Raw genomic sequence first — 14,016 nt, 5'->3', positions numbered from 1 at the left:
TTATCTCTTTCCTTTGATTAGGCATTTATTTCTCTTTCCCCTGGGTTATCTGTCTCTGTTTCCATAGTATATAACTGAGCTGCTGAATATTCATTATTAGTCCCTAGAGTCATATAAAGATCTCCAGAGCATGATAAAACCCTCCTTGGGTGTGTTTTGGTTAGATTAGAGCCAAAGAACTAAATGGAACTGGGAGATGCAATACCTCCCATTAGTTTAGAAAGAATTGGAGGGGGAACATTTATCCTTTCATAAGGGAAAGGAGGGAAGGAAAGAGAGTTGGGGAGTGAGAGGGAAGGAGGGAGGAGGAAGAAAGCAGCCAGGCAGCTCCAAGAAGGGGAACGCAGACTACGTCAGTCCAGCTATCATGATGTGAAATCCCTTCTGTCCTGACACCATCATGTTTACTGAGGGTATGTGTTTACTGAGGGTATTACATCAGTGCTTGGTAATGATGTGACAACATACAGATTTTCAAAGCAGCAGGGGTAAAAAATTCAAGCAACTAACTTCTTAGTCAGCCAAGCACACCTGCCAGAAACAAGCTCCTCTCTGCAAGCAGAGGAGTAATAGTGCTAGCCGTGCTTCAGACAGCCCTGCTATTAACGCAAGAGGAGATTATACGTGCCTGAGCAAAGCATCAATGTATTATTTCCCTAATTAGAGGCATGATTTAGTTCCTTGGGGATCCCAGCTTGGGGATCCCAACCCCACCAGGGCATGAACCTATAGCAAGGGAAGGCTGCGTGCAGCCTGCTACCCTGCCTGCTTTGAGGCCTGTACTAGCAGGCTGATTTCCCCAGGCTGGGTACAGAGGCAGCGGGGAGAGAAGCACTCCCAGAGGACAGTCTGGAGCATCTGGAGGCCCCATCCCCATCATCGACTGCTTGACTCATCCTTGATGAATTCCCCATCTGATATTGCAGCTTATTAGCTGAATAAACACATCAGGAAAACATGTCAATTTGGAAAACCAAACCCATCTCTTTTTTCTTAACAAAACGATCTGCATGATAGAGGGGTTTGAACAGTTTTGGATTTGTCAGGCAAATGCTATGTTTGGCTGTAGTAAATACTCCTAATATCTTCATTTAGCAGGTTTTCAGTTTGACCTTTTTGTACTTTGCGCTATATGAAATACTCCCCTGTGACTGTGGTCAGGACACTAATCTAGATCTACAACCAGCAATATAATGAGTATTTAAAAGCATGAACAGGAGAGAATGAAAGGCTCCAGCCTTTCTAGGAGGGTGGAAGGGCATATTCCTGAGTGGGATACAGGTGGACCAAAGTTCCCTCAAATGCTGGGTAAAATTGAACCTGATCTTTCTCTCCACTCTCTATTGCTAATGCTTACACCATTGCAACCTTCTGATGTCTTTGCCCAGGCCCTTCCCCTCAGTACCGGCCATTTATCCCATCAAGGATCTGTGCAGTCAGCCAGCATGTCACATATGCTATGGTTATGTTAAATTCACCATGAGGGTTTGCGAACAGTTTCTTACATTTGTATACACAAAGTCCCATGGTGAACCTTTGCACTTACAAGTGCAGACATGCAGTATTTACATACTGAGAGGCAATGACGGGATGTATCCCCATGATCATCCCTCTCTGTACATACCCAGAGTGATTCCCAGCACTTCAAAGCTGCCTATAATGCTGTAAAAAAAAATGAAGTTCAAGACACATTGTCAGCTAAAACAAAAAACAAAACAAAGTCGTGTTAAAAAAGTCATATTAATTGCAAAGCAGTGCCTTACAGATGATGATCTGTCTGTATGACATTTCATTTGCTGCCTTAGGGAGTTTTCAGAAACAATATATTTTAATGAGTCACTGTAATGACTTAAAATCAAGTCAGAAAATCAAGTCAGAAAAAGATTTTCTGTAAAAGGCTAGTTTTAGTTGGGAACATGAGATATTATTCAGAAAATATCAAATATCTGTTGCTCATGTAATGATTTTTTACAAACATAATGCAAAACTTTTCCTTGGTAACTGCTGTGTTAATGGAAAATATAAACCCTGGCCCAAGAAAATAATTGTTATTCTTATATTTTGAATTGCAAAGGGAAATAATTTTCAGTCAGATTCTTTACCATGTGTGTTTAGAATCTTTCTTTCAAAAGAAACAAAATTAAAATTACTAAATGTCCAGAACAAGTCTCCTAAAAACTGACAGTGCCCATGGGCTGGAGCTGCTTGGCTTAAGCACCTTTTCATCATTTCCTCATTGGTAATACTGTGTCTGGTCTCAGTATGAAGCTCATGACAGAATGAATGTCATTAATTTAATGAGGTTATTATAAAATGATTTTTTTTTTGAGTTATATGATTCCTACAAGGTAAGCATATGTACTGCTGAGCTTTCAAAAGATTGTAAGAGGAAAAGCCAAATGGGCAGGAAAAGATGTGCAAAAGAGCAACATAATGGACCATAAGAAGGACTGAGGAGAAGAAAATGAAAGGATATAACCACCTGCCTTACTGGGAGATGTCCCAGTAATCAACTACTGAGACCAGGGGACATGGTTTTTACAACAGGGACCTTCTCCAGGCTGAGGTAGCAGAGGTAGTTAGTAAGCAGGGAGAGGCTTTCCCAAAGAAAAAGTGAAATAAAAAATCAATGTAGTTTACATGTTCTGAGGCACCCTTTTGGATGTAACTGTGTCTCTCCAAATCTTCTGTAGCAACCCTAATGAAAGAAGCCCCTCAGCTTAAGGATCTAAAAGTTAAATGCATAAAACTGCATGATACAAAAATCCATTATGACTATCCTACTACTTGTTTAGCCTTTCATCTGTAATTTTGCCGGCCAAACCTGGAGGTGCCCAGAGCTAGACATCTAGCCAGTCAGTAAGGAAACAAAGCACAGAATTTCACAAAATGGCTGTATTTTTCTCTTTCTGTACTGGACCAGGCATCACTATTTGGTGAAATTAAAACCAACTTGGAAAAAATCCTGTTTTTTTTCAGTTTTCATTATGAACATTTTGCACAGATCAAATAAGACGACACACATGTTACAGAAGGAAGCAAGGAAAGCACTTGAGTTAATTGTGTACAAAGCGTCTGGGAAGGGGAACAGGAGTCAGGATTCCTTCCTAACCTATCGGGAAAACACTCTGCACTCTGAAGTATTTACCAGTGTTTCTCAATTGATTTCATGAGCTTATTTTAATGAAAAAAAATGGATCAATTTGGTCTTTATTTCCAAATAATCCATGTTAAATTTAAGCTGGCAGAGCAAAAGACTATTGATTCAAAAGAAAAAATTGAGACATCCAGGGAAAATTAAACATTATGTGAAGTATCCCTCTGATTCTTTTTAAAAGATAATTAAACTCAGGATATTTTTTTAATCTATGCATTAGTTGTCACAAGAAAGAGACCATTATCAAAAGTATTGAAGGTGTTACAGAAGCAAACAATAAAAGGACAAAAAACAGAAGTCCTGAAACTTATGAATTGGAATTGCTCACATCCATCAAATCTCTGAATGAGTTATAATTAACTTCATTTTTCACCCACACAAAAATAAAGGATATGCTAAACTATTATACATAACCAGTTATAAAGGAATGTATCGTTGAAATGTAATCTATGGTAAGTGCTTATGTATTGCGAAAAATAAAAAAAAGGAATCAGGAAAGACAGAGATCCCCCTAAACACTTTGGTCAGGGAAGGCTGGTTCTGTCACTTTGTCTGATCTCGCTGCACGCAGATGGACCTGGTGAGTATTTATTTGTTCATGACAAATACCCAAATAGGCAGCAGTCAGTGCTGGTGTTTCAGAAGGTGGCACTGTGGAGCTGAATCAGATCTTCCCTGGGGGCCTGAGGAAAAAGCAATCTGCAACTCTGACAAGATTTACAAATTTTTTGAACCGTAAGATATGGTGCATCATTTCTGCAATGAAGAAGGTCAGGAAGGTATGGAAAATTTTAGAAAAGGCATAGAAACTCAAGCTCCAGTGACTTCTCATCATTAAAAGCCATGTAATCACTGATGTATTAGCTAAGTGTAGAAATCCAAGTCCCAACATCCCAGGCATGTTGCAGTTTGGATAATTAAAGTCTGCAGAATTAAAACCCCTCTCCTGGTGGACATCATCTGTATGCCACCCTTTTCTTGGCCTCCTTAGTACACTTGCTTTCCAGGTCTCCTCTTACGTTTGCATCTCTTTGTTTTGAATTTCTTTCCCCACGCATGTGTTAGCCTGAGTCTTTTTCCATGCTGAGTTTCATTTTGTTATTTTCAGCTCAGCTTTGAATGAGCTAGATTATGCTCATGCTGTAGAGCATTGCCAATCTTGTCATACCATCTGTTTCAAAAATTAGAAAAGAAGTTGAATCCCTTAATGGGATGAAATAACTGTACTTTGCTCTGGGAGTTTTCTTCATGGGTTATGTGTTTTGTTCACTTGTTGACAGTTTCATCCTTTATGGCCCAGTCATTTAAATACCATTATATTCTCTGCCATTATGCCTCCCTGAAAGCTTCATTTTGCCTATGACTGCTGACACTCTATACAGTTCCATTTATGTTGCACTTCCAAACACAAAAGTCTTTACAGGTTTTCTAAAAACTCAAGCACACATGAAGTACAGCATGTTTTACGAGGCAATAACTAGGTGGCTTTTCTACTGATATTTAAGGCCATATAGATTTCTATGTTATCGCCTAAAACAATAAAGAGAAATAATTTTAGTATTCCTCTTTAAAAATGCTTGTGATTTTTACCTAAACTGAACTTTACTCAGGTTTCGTTTCTGCATCCAGTTGCTCTTGCTTTCAGTAAATCAGATCTGGAGGATTTCTGAAGAGTCAGTGAGCACGTGCTCCTCTACCCCCACGGCAAACAAACGGAAAGCAAGCTGAAAAGGGTCCAAGAGAAAAATGAGGGGCACAGGAGCCTAATGAAAATGTGGCAATGGGAGTGAGTAAGAATTGTTTCTCCTGTGTGCACATCTGAGCATGAACTTGTTACGCGTCAGTTACACTCCATCTTACAGCTCATCTCAAGCAAACTCTTAGTAAAGGTGACCACATAGGTCTGCAACAACCAGACATGATCAGGAATTTTTTTTTTGCTAAGGCAATGAGCATGGATAATACGATTAAAAACTATACTTTCTACTAATACAGTCCTATGTACGTGTGAGAGTGGGTTTTTTTCTTTAAAAATCATTCATTCATTTCAGCGTTTTCTAGTGACTGATTTGGACCTGGTTTCTCCAGAGGATGGTATTTTCCTCACCTGAGAGAGAACAAGGGAGAGAGCAGAGCTGACAGAATCCTTCATGGCATAGGCCTTTCAGCAAGAGGGCCACCAGGAAATTTTCAAGTCTGTAAATAAACAGAAAAAACCACTATTTTTTTCTCTGAGACTGAGAAAGAGTACAGCAGCGGCAGGGGATTCAAGAGGAGCTGAAGACTTCAACAGTTGTGGGAAGTTGATGTAGCAGCTGTTGACAGATTTCTCTGTTTCAAGCCCGGCTGCAAGCTGCTATTGATGGAGAGCATTACAGGTCTCATAGCCCTCGTTCTCTGCTAACTAGGTTTATCTTCAGCACTTTAAGCTTTCTTCCTTCAACTGACTTTTGTCTTCTGCTGGACTTGCTGAAGCTGTTCTGGGAAAATGGAAGATGGCTGTAATTTAAGTGTACAAACATGTACTAGAACAAAAAGGGAGAATAGCTGGAAGCGAGTGAGTAGTAGGGGTCTGTGTTGTGTCTCAAGCACATAAGCCATCTGCAGTTAGCTGCCCATGGTGGTGTGCTCCCGCTGCCCCCCACTCCGACCTGACCTTTTCCCATAACTCTGATCAAGCAGTAACGACCAGTGGTGCCCACGATGGCTGCATCTGGTCTTGATGGCTGCACTCGGCTCAAGGCTCAAGGTGGATTGGGGGAGACAGATAACAACACAATAGACAAAGGGCTAATTTATGGTAATACCCCCACCTGGCCACAGTGCTGGTCCATGCTGATTCAAGCCAGATTTGGAAGAAATTGGCATCTGCAGTCAGTATGCAAGTATGCCTATAAGTCAATCATCTTACCCCCATAAACAGTGAGCAGCCCAAAAGCCCTTTGAGCTCTCCTGCACGGCAGCGGGCTGCACGCCAGGATCTCCCCTTGAGTAGGGACACCTCTCAAGGTTACTCCTCGAGGTTGAGAGAATCCTTATCGCATCAGATACTCGATAAGTGAATGGGGAACAAGTGCACTGAAACTTTGTAATCTTGGCTAAGTAATATAAAGGATTGATTGCACATATATAATCCTTTAGACATAAACTATTGACCAAGTCTGGCACTAGGACTGCATTCAGCTGCACCTAGACTCCTCTCTGAGAAGGAGTTTAGAAAGCAAGGGGGTCCTCTCTGAACCTCATGACTCAATGGGAGGGTCTCCCTGACAGCCTTGTCTCACCCTGTCTCCTACGCAGTAAATAATCAAGTGTACCTTGCCACTGAATCTCGTTAAACCACTGTCGCATTTACTATCAAACTTTGTTATCAATAAACACATTGCTGCTTCTCTTTTATGAGTGCACTCTCACTCCATCCGGACACTGCCCCGCAGAACTCTCACAGTGAGCACTGCCTTAGCCCATCACCTCTGGATAGCTGTGCATTTCTCTATTCCCTGGAGCTGGGCAGTGGAAGAAAAGTCATTAAACAGCTCTTACTTCCATCCTACCTCTTTGCTTTATGCAAACAAACCAAAGATTATAGTTAAAGTTATGGGCATGGATCCATTTTAAAAGAGTCAAGAGAACTTACAGGAGTAAAACCAGCAAGATCTTATGGCATCATCTTCCTTTGTAAATCACTGTTCTTGTACTTGTTTCAAAGGATAAGGTGGAAAAAACAGGATTAGAAAATAATCGTGTCTATTAGGAAGGATTAGACTACTGCTTCAATTCAAGAAACATTTTTTCAGATTGGATCATTTTTAATAAAACACTCATTCTTCCTTCAGCTGATTTCATCTCCTAAGCTCTGAAGTCTTCTCTCCTTTCAATAGGCAAACTTCTTGTTTCTGTGGGAGTTTTGATTGCATAAGGACTGAACATGTTCACAAGCTTCCAGTTGCTTTTAATTTTTTATACTCCTCTTAGAAATTAATTATTTATGTGCACTTTTTAGAAACTTTCAAGTTTGGGGTTACTAATTTAATGCATCTTTTCTTCTCTGGATCCTTTTGATAGTGTGTTGTTATGCAGCTCAATTCAATGAATAACAAAGCTACATTTTTTCATTCTAATTAGCTGTCACATTTTTTAATAGCCCACAAAATAAAAACGACAAAGTGATTTATTTTTCTGAGACAATGACCAAAAGTTTGGTACGCGTACTCTAAACCACTGTTTACCTTTACCACATAAATCAGCCTGTGGCACTTTATTATGTTATCTGCACATGACTGTAATGTGATGGATAACACGCAAAGAATTTTGAATTCCTGCAGCGTCATATGTTTTGGTAACAGAATAAAATTATGATTATACCATAGATTTCATGCTAACTAAAAGCATGCATTTATGTTTTCCCCATGGCAGGATCTGTACTGACAGAAAATATTCTTTTATTCTGTTCCTTAAATGAAAGTCAGCATAGAATTCAGTACGCTAAAAAATCTGTTGCCGCTAGGACTTTCTCAGAAAAATAATGTTATTATGAGGATCTAGTCAGCCAGCAGGTTGATTAGTTTAAGCATCAGATCCTCAAAGTTCTGAGCTCATGTTTCTTTGTGAAAGAAATGAGCAATACATGAATCACTTTTCTTCTGAATCTGCACATTTTGGATTATTTATAGGTACTGCCTCATCACTGTGGTTTTTTTTTTTATTTTGTCCAAGATGGCTAACTAATTTGAAAGTGTGTGAGAGCAGTAAATTGCCTGAAAATATCAATTTATGCCAGTCAGTCTGTGATGATACCTGTTAACCTTTGCTGCTAAAAGAGAACTAGTCATTGACAAAATTACACAAAAATAGACAATAGTTACAAGAGATTCTCACGTAGTCTCTATAAACTTCTGAATGCTTCTAGGCTTTTTAGGTTATTTATATTTGTAGGTGCCTGAATTGTCATGGATCCATTGTGGTTTTTTTTTTTACTTTTTGGGTGCTAACAGACTTTAAAGGTTCTCTAACAAAGGCTTTTTTTTATTGAAAGGAGTTTTTACTCCTTTAATATCTGTTGAGGAAAAGTCCAGCCCAAAAGAAGGCTCAATTTTTACACCAAAATAGTGAAATCCAAGAAAAAAAAAATCATATAAAAATAAAGTGGGCTAACATCATGAGGATTACTGAATTATATAAAAAATACAGTTCCATACAAGGCTGCCATCCACATTACTTGTTTGATGGTAGCAGATCATATTTAAGAGATTCCTATCCATGCTCCATCTGCCTCCTTGTTAAAGCATCTAAATGTGGGTCCCTACCTCTCAACAGAGGAACTGACTCAGTTGCCCAATCCTAGTTTCATGTAAGATGCTGTACTGGTTTTGGCTGGGACAGAGTTACAGCTCGTACGGTGCTGTGTTTTGGGTTTGTGACCAAAACAGTGCTGGTAACACAGGAATGTGTTAGTTATTGCTCAACAGTACTTACACATCATCAAGACCTTTTCTGCTTCTCACACTGCTGGGGGTGCACAAGAAGCCGGGAGGGGACACAGCTGGGACAGCTGACCCCAACTGACCACAGGGATATCCCACACCATACGACGTCGTGCTCAGCAATAAAAGCTCTGGGGAAGAAGGAAGAAGAGGAAGGGGAGCGTTTGGAGTCATGGTGTTTTCCTTCCCAAGTAACCGTTACGCGTGAGGGAGCCCTGCTTTCCTGGAGACGGCTGAACACCTGCCTGCCGATGGGAAGGAATGAATGAATTCCTTGTTTTGCTTTGCTTGCGCATACAGCTTTTGCTTTACATATTGAACTGCCTTTACCTCAACTCATGAGTCTTCTCACTTCTACTCTTCTGATTCTCTCCGCCATCCCACTGGTGGGGAGTGAACAAGCAGCTATGTGGGGCTTAGTTGCTGGTCAGGGCTAAACGACAACAGATGTCCTGGCATCTGGTACTCCAGTCAGTACTCCTGGGATGTCACCATGCAGAGGTCTCCAGCAGGCAGCAACCCGAGGGTTGTAAATGCCAACACTTTACAGGACTTGGGTGGGCAGATTGATCCCACAGCCTTCAGGGATGCCAGAATAATTGTACTTTTACAGATTCATAACAGCAAAATACTGTTACTTGTCCCAAATTCTCATTAAATTTATCAAGGCGGCAGGGAGGAGGCAACGATCACGTTGCAGAAAGCAATGCCATCGAGAGGTGGTGCTGTATGTTCATTCTAGAGTTAAGTTTTATCTGATGCTCGGTGCTGGTAAGGAAGAGGGGTGGGAAGCAAGTGCTATCCATCTGCAACACGGTTGTTACAATCAAACCACTGACTTCTTTACAAGAGCATTACTTTTTGCCCTACTGCTGCTGACAGAATTTATATCCACTCACAGAGAGACTTCTGCAGTATAAAGTGTGCATCAGCTGATTTTCACCTGTACTTCACAACAGTTGTGGTTGTAAATTCAAGGTGACCTCTGAACTCTTCTTTTCGATTTAAGTGTTCTACAGCTTTAGTGGCAGATGTTTTTACTGTCAATGATGCAAAAATTGAACCTCTGTTATTGAAATGATATTTGATTAGCATCTTGGCCCAGTTAAGCATTATAGGTAGCTGTTCTACTACAAAACTTACAGATAGAAGGTTGGTCTTTAGGGATTTAAGTCACTATATTACACATGAAAACTGGAATCTATTCTTAAAACAGTGGATATGTCATTTGGCCTTCTTTGAACCAATGTCTTGAGTGTGGTACTGAGCAGTAGATTTGCTTCTGTCTTATTTTGCTGAAGACAGGCTCCTAGGACTAGCAAAAGCCTTAAGTAGTCTGGAAAGATCAAGAAGAACTGGGAGCTACAGGCTGGTCAGCCTCACCTCAGTCCCTGGGAATGTGATGGAGCAAATAATCCTCATAACTGCCTCTAGACATATGAAGGACAAGAAGGTGACTGGGAATAGTCAACATGGATTTACAAAAAGGAAATCATGCCTGACCAATCTGATAGCTTTCTATGACAAAATGACTAGCTTGGTGGACAAGGTGAAATCAGTGGATATTGTTTATCTTGACTTCAGCAATGCTTTTGACATCGTCTCTTCATTGACAAACTGATGAAATATTGACTAGATAATGGACAGTGAGGTGGAATGAAAACTGACTGAACTGCTGGGCTCAAGAGTTGTCATCAGCAGCATGAAGTCTAGCTGGAGGCAAGTCACCAGGGGTGTACCCCAAGGGCCAACACTGTTTAACACCTCCTTTGATGATCTGGGTGATGAGCACCCTCAGCAAATTTGGAGATGGTACAAAACTGGAGGAGTAGCTGATACGCCAGATATGTGTGCTGCTATTCAGAGGGACCTCAACAGGCTGCAGAAATGGGCTGACAGAAATCTCATGAAGAAAGAAAAATGGAAAGGCCTGCACCTGGGGAGGAATAAACCCATGCATCAGTACAGGCTGGTAGCCAGCTGGCTGGAAAGCAGCTTGGCAGGAAAGGCCCTGGAGATCCTGGTGAACACCAAGTTGACCATGACTCAGAAATGAGCCCTTATGGCCAATAAGGTCAATGGCCTCCTGGGCTGCATTACAAAGAGGACTGCTGAGGTTGGTTGAAGGAGACGATCCTCTCTGCTCAGCCCTCGTAGAATCATAGAATTGTTAAGGTTGGAAAAGACCCTTAAGGTCATCAAGTCCAACCGTTAACCTATCACTGCCAAGTCCACCACTAAACCATGTCCCTAAGCACCGCATTTACCCGTCTTTTAAATACCTCCAGGGATGGGGACTCAACCACTTCCCTGGGCAGCCTGTTCCAGTGCCTAACTACCCTTTCAGTGAAGAAGTTTTTCCTAATATCCAACTTAAATTTGCCCTGGTGCAACCTGAGGCCATTTCCTCTTGTCGTATCACTTATTACTTGGGAGAAGAGACTGACTCCCACCTCACTACTGAAAATTAATTTATTGCTGATTAAAATAAAAAATAAATAAAGAAAAGACAAACATTAAAACAACACCTTTCTTCCCCCTTTCCCCAGGGCCCACCTTCACCCCGTCACTCCCAACTCCTCTACTCTGAGGGGCGCAGGGGTGGGGATGGGGGTTGCGGTCAGTCCATCCCAGCCCCTCTCGACCGCTCCTCCCTCCTCACACCTCTCCCTGCTCCAGCGCGGGCCCTTCCCCAGGCTGCAGTCCTTCAGGGACAACCTGCTCCTGCCTGGGCTCTCCACGGCCGCAGCTCCTGCAGGAAAGATCCCCCTGCTGCGGCCTGGGGCCCTCCCCGGGCTGCAGGCTGGGGCTCTGCTCCAGCGGGGGCTCTGCAGGGCTGCAGGGGATCCCTGCTGCAGGCCTGCAGCCCCTCCTGCCCTCCTGCAGCCTCGGGCTCCCTCTGTTGCTGCTCCCTCCTTGGCTTCCTCCTCCTCTGCCTGGGCCACCTTTGGCTCTTTCGGCAACCTGTTTTCCGCCCCGGTGCCCCCAGCTTGGCTGAGGGGCTCAACTGTGTCCTGCGGTGGGGCCTTTGGAGCCAGCTGGGACCGGCTGGGACCGGCACGGGGCAGCCTCGGCCTCTCCTCACAAAGGCTGCCCCACAGCCCCCCTGCCAAAACACCTGGGCACGAACACCCAAAGCAGTACCATACCCCCTTTCTCCCTACACAAACGCAAATATACTCTAACCACTCAGATTGTTCGGCATTTAGGTCAAAGCCCAAGAGTTTGAAAAAACTGAACTCCCACTGACTGCCCCTGGCAGGAGGCATTACTAGGTATGGAACTTGCCAAAGGGAAACTAAGGAACAAGATTCTTCCTTCACCCCACTTCTTCTTAATCAGATACAGAGAAACAAATTTGCCAACAGCGTATGAAGTTAAATGGAATGGACTGCAGATCATCTACAGAAAGAAGCTGACTTAACATGTAGCTCGTTTGGTTTCATATGAATTATTTTCAGATCAGATTAGCCTCCAAAGAACATGCATATAACATTTTTCCTCTCTGCATACTTTAAGATCAGTGTGTACTTGGGGAATTTACAGGTGTCATTATGATTTCATTAGTATACTATTTCAAAAAGTACTGTAATTGGTTTATGAAAGTACTCCATTACAGGCAAAGTGAAGCAGCATGTGTTGCAGGGTATAATTTCTGCTACAAAATACGTTTTATATAGTTTGTAATGCACGTAGTTTCACAACACATGCAATTTCTGGAAAAGTGGACTGTTTTGGTATATTAAGGCGTTTTGAGCTGCCACAATTAATACGTGAATTCTTCTAGGTATCAAGATAAATGTTCAGGATCATGTTCTAAGAAGCAGAAGTCCTTCAGTTGTGTGGCAGGTTGACCTTGGCTGGCTGCCAGATGCCCACCCAGCTGCTCTCTCACTCCCCCATCCTCCTGAGGGGAACTGAGTTCAGGTTGCAAAAGGAACATAGCAATGCAGAAAATTGGAATTCAGCTGAAGCTAGGAGGGGTGGATGTCCAAGAACTAAAATTTTACATAAAATATGAAACTAGAAATAGTGTAAAATTACACTGTGGCAAAATGTAGGCTGTGCACTGAGTGCTGTGATTTTAGACAACTCATGGTATCTTATTTGTGTGGTGAAGCCCTGACTACTGGATTTTCAGAAATAAAATTTCACATAAGAAGCTAAGTCTCTGATTGTCATGAATAAAAGCTTGAAATGAGACACAAGTGTAACCTTAAGTCTCAAACATCTAAAGGAAAGAAGAAAAATCTAATGCTTGTTATTATTAAATCTTACATGAAGCCAGCCTCATGGTTTGGAAGAAGCAGGAAGAGAAGCAGAGCAGATTAATACATTTTTAGTGCTTGGATTGCTGATACTATATGTGCCATAACAGGCCAAGATAGCAGGTGGGAGGATGGCCAGTCTGCAATATTATCAGAACATCTTGCTCCAGTACAAGTGCTGTGCATCAGTGGAAGTGAATGTTCTTCACAGAGAATATAACAATTGTTGATCCCATTTCAAATATGGGGAATAGGAAAACAGATGCAGTGACTTGCCCCTAAGCACATGGTAGGTCCGAGTCCTAAGTCCCTGCTCATGGAGAATGCATTTATTTATGACAAGTGTAGTTTACATAAACTATATTTTTCATCTAGCCAATAAGTTTAACAGGAAAGGTAAATCTGCAACAAAATGTTCTGATATAAACTTTATTTCGTGCAGATACACTTATTAATCAGAACTGGAGAATGTATAAAAATGTTTCTGCAATCTGACTGTGTAAGATACATTGTAAAGTAATGTAGGAGCTAGGCATCAGTGCCTCAGCATATCCCTAGAGATCCTGAAATTAATAGCTATATTTATAACTGAATTATATTCTGAATCTTAGCAATGGCAAGGGATGTTGTGCATGAACTGAACCATATTGTTATTCTAGTAAGATACTGTCTCGCTAAAGGAGGAACAGAACTGGGTCAGCCCTACCAAAGGTGGAATCTATGTCAGGGAGAGGGCTAGTGTTATCCCTTAATCATTTTTGAAATTTCAGTTTTCTTCCTTGTTGGAAAAACACTAGGGATTCATTCTGCGAAGTGCACGTATTCAAAGATCAGCGACTCTTTCTTGGTTTTTTGCCTCCCAGTTCTAAACGTACCTCACAGCCTGCGGGCACAGTCTCCTGTCTCTCCCTTCCTGCACTTTCCTTACTCCCATCAAATGGGAGTCCCTGAAGGGTGGAAGAAGCACCGTGGAGAATGGCCAGGCAGACTCCCTGGTGCCCGAAACCTGCTGATGGAAATAAAGAGAGGCTTTTGCAGGATCAGTAGAAGCGGGTGATAAAAGAATGGTACTAACGTTCCCTTCATCATTTATGTTCCTCTCACCCCA

The sequence above is a fragment of the Nipponia nippon genome, unplaced genomic scaffold (genome assembly GCF_047370975.1).
Source record: "Nipponia nippon isolate SJK-2023a ecotype South Korea unplaced genomic scaffold, ASM4737097v1 scaffold_1, whole genome shotgun sequence".
In the NCBI taxonomy this organism is placed as follows: Eukaryota; Metazoa; Chordata; class Aves; order Pelecaniformes; family Threskiornithidae; genus Nipponia; species Nipponia nippon.
The sequence above is the reverse complement of the archived record's forward strand: the minus strand, read 5'-3'. Positions refer to the sequence as shown.